The 3,241-nt window shown below is 38.1% G+C and overlaps 1 protein-coding gene and 1 long non-coding RNA gene across 7 annotated transcripts in view; one reads left to right on the top strand and one right to left on the bottom strand.

The window, feature by feature from the left end:
• ndrg4 (NDRG family member 4) overlaps positions 1–3,241 on the bottom strand; it is a 53,588-nt gene that overhangs the window by 32,018 nt on the left and 18,329 nt on the right. The gene's annotated exons all lie outside the window — the stretch shown is intronic.
• LOC106536298 (uncharacterized) lies at positions 2,341–2,952 on the top strand. The gene is made up of 2 exons (XR_001312543.1): positions 2,341–2,516; positions 2,598–2,952. It is a non-coding gene; the product is annotated as an uncharacterized LOC106536298 (long non-coding RNA).

Here is a 3,241-nt window from a genome sequence, read left to right as displayed (position 1 = left end):
GATATCCCCTTCTTTGGAGTTTCTCTATTGAAAAAAATTTGAAGTTGAATTGAGAAAGTTCCCCTATGAAAGAGGATTAGGGGGGGGAAAAATAAAATTCAGATCTAATCTCAGATTAAATGCAGAAATCTGACTTTTTTCTCCAAATTCAGAGATTAAAGTCAGAATTCAGAATTCTGCAGAGGTCTATACTTGACAAAAATAACTAAGTAAAAGTAAAATTACATGAACAGAAAATGACTTTGGTAAAAATAAATTTCACTGATGAGAAAACTACTTAAGTAAATGTTATACAACTGTTCACAAAAATTGGGAAAGTAAAAATACTTTTACACACTTTCTAAATAAACTTGAATTTACTGAACCAAACTGGTTCCACTAAGTCAGGTTGAGTAAATTGAGCAATATATTTATATTCTTTGTTACTCAACTAGGCATAGTGGAGCCAGCTGACACGACTTTGTTGAGTAAATTCAACATTTCATTTTTTAGAGCAGAAACATCTTTCATGATGAGTTCAAACACATTTAATTCTGTAACAAGTAACTAGGTGTTATTTTAAAGTATAGTAAAAGTATCATTTTTAGCTTTAAAATGTAATGAAATAAAAGTAAAGTAGCTATTTAAAAAATAACTGGTAAGACAAATCCTCAAAAAAACTATTTAAGAACTGTAATGAAGTAAATGTACTTTGTTACTATAAACCTCTGGAATTCTGACTTTTTTTTCTCAGAATTAGGAAATCCTGAACCTAAACTTGTTTCATACTTCTAAAATGTTTTAAGTAATTCCTATACTTTCAGGAACGAATGCAACGTTCCTCTAACTGCTGTTTACTGTAACACCAAGCAGGGAAAGAATCAAACTGATTTGTTATGCTAATAAACTGATCTCATTTATGTAAAATCAAAAGGTGTCAAATGGTCTCAAATGGAGGCAGATGTTTGTGAATATCTTCATCTTTCCATCAGTTTAGTTTTCTTAAATCCCTCTGGAATCACTTGTTGTCTCTCTAAAAAAAGAAAAACAACACAAACCCTCCTGTCGAACCTGCGCAGGGAGCGGTCAGAACTCAAACCTCGACACAAGAGCTTTTGTTTCCTCCTCTCTTCTGCCGACATCCCCTCCCTGTGTCTCCCTCCCTCTAATAAATGGGTCAGCGTGACCTTTCTGCAGGTACTGGACCAGAGCCACATCAGAACAGAACCCAAACAACACCAGCAATCATTCCTCAGCTCTTCCATTCTTACAGGCCTGAAGGTGAAGCGGTAATGTTTCTGCTTGTGAGGTGGTGTTTTTTGTTTGTTTCTCATAAATTTTTTGAATTTGAACAAAACTTTCAGTGTAATTATTAAAAGTTTGTCCATTTTGTCTCAATAAAATCTTATTTATGAAGCAATTATTTCTATTTTTTAGTTTACGCAACAACAAAAAAWCTGAACATGAAGTTGTCTGGACAGTTTCTAATTCCTAATTCAGACACGTTCACATCTTTTCTGAGAATATTTCTAATCCAAACCCTGCTGGTCTGTCTCCGAGCGTTTTGTCTCCACTCATCACTCCAGCTGCCCTCTCACCTTTTCATTCCTTTTTCACTTTCAGTTTTTTCTTCCTTCACACCTCATCTCATCCTTTTCCCCAGCCGGTCCCTTCACTCCTTGTACTAACCAGCTCCATCCCCTGTGATGTTTTTACATAACACGTCCGACTCTAAAATCAATCAGTTAAATCGGCTACATGTGGCCTCATGGTGTGGCCGATAGCAGTGGAAAGACACCGGGGTCAACGGCTTTTAGCTCTATCTGCTTTATGAGTCGACACAAAGYTGTTCATCTCCAATAAAAAGGTCAGTAATGTTCAGACTGTTTTAAAGTTTGATAAGAACACGCTTCGTTCGTCCTCYTGAAAGGGTCTGAGAGTCCTCTAAACATCAAATCACTTGATCCAAAGACAAGACAAAGGTTGCTGAGGACGTACAGAAGCTATGATTAGTGACAGATTTAGAAAATGACTGACAGCTGTACAACAAAGAGATGAAGAAATAAATAAAAAATGTTGCTTCGACAAGCACATTTGTTTTCTCTTTTGTCTCAATAAACTGTGACAGTTTTATTATTTTTGCTTGTTTTGTCTGCTATCTGTGAGATTTAACAATAAACCACTCTATGATTATAAATCATCTTATATATTTTATACAAATATCTTTAATATAAAGGAGAAAATCTGACCCTGAGCAACTAAACCATGTACTACTGTCAGGGTCTGTACTTTGTTGGTTGGTTGGTTGTGATATATGATTAGATTGAGCTCATTTTGGTTTTTGTGTTTGCTGTCATTTGGCCAYGCCCACTCACACCTGCACACTGTTTCATGCAGCACAGCTGCAGCCACTCTTCCCATCAGTCCTAAMCCAGAAACCCTGCCCGATTCTCCTCTCTCAGCAGTCGAGCATTTCACATGTGGTGACCGGTCCTCTCTGTGGTCCTGCTGCTCKTTAAGAGTCTCTCAGCGCTTTTGTAAGTCTCATTGTCAGCTCGTTGTTTTTGTTTGTAGTAAAATAAGTGGAGGAGTTTATCTGGGTGTCTTGTTGATTGTAGGAGGGAGCAGGAGATGGACCAATGGACTGGTGCCTCATTCTCAGTAATGAGGGCGTTGCTTCGGTTGGCCGTGGTGAAGAAAGCTGAGTCGAAAGACAAAGCTCTGGATTTACTGGTCTGTCAGGTCTCCCAGGATGAGCTGGGGAGGGGGATGCCTGGACCTGCTGTCTCCACGACCCAACTATGGATCAGCATCAGAGGATGGAGATTCTTCAGCTCCTCGTGTTCACTCCACATCCCTGGGTCCCGACCTCCTGAAACTGTGACAACCATCCCCTAAAAAGTCACCACTTTACATACAAAATGTGTCTATTTTCCTAAAATAAAGAGTTTTAGTGTTTCTCCTGGTCTGACAGCTTCGTGGCAGGTGGTGTAACGACTAACTTTTTTTATTTTTATTTAGAAGAGCTGTTCTGCTGCAAAAACACATAAATTACCTCCAGCAACTGAGAGCAGAGACTCTGCTGCACTCTGACAATGAATTAGAGATGTACTGAGGGCTTTTTATTTTCTTGGGCTTTGTGGCTCAGAGGCTCCCACATGAAAAATAATAAGGTGTTTTATTTTTTGTCCAGCTCTATCTATCTATCTATCTATCTATCTATCTATCTATCTATCTATCTATCTATCTATCTATCTATCTA

This window comes from Austrofundulus limnaeus, unplaced genomic scaffold (genome assembly GCF_001266775.1).
Source record: "Austrofundulus limnaeus strain Quisiro unplaced genomic scaffold, Austrofundulus_limnaeus-1.0 Scaffold7, whole genome shotgun sequence".
In the NCBI taxonomy this organism is placed as follows: Eukaryota; Metazoa; Chordata; class Actinopteri; order Cyprinodontiformes; family Rivulidae; genus Austrofundulus; species Austrofundulus limnaeus.
Note: the sequence above shows the minus strand (reverse complement) of the source record. Positions and strands in the feature narration are given on the sequence as shown.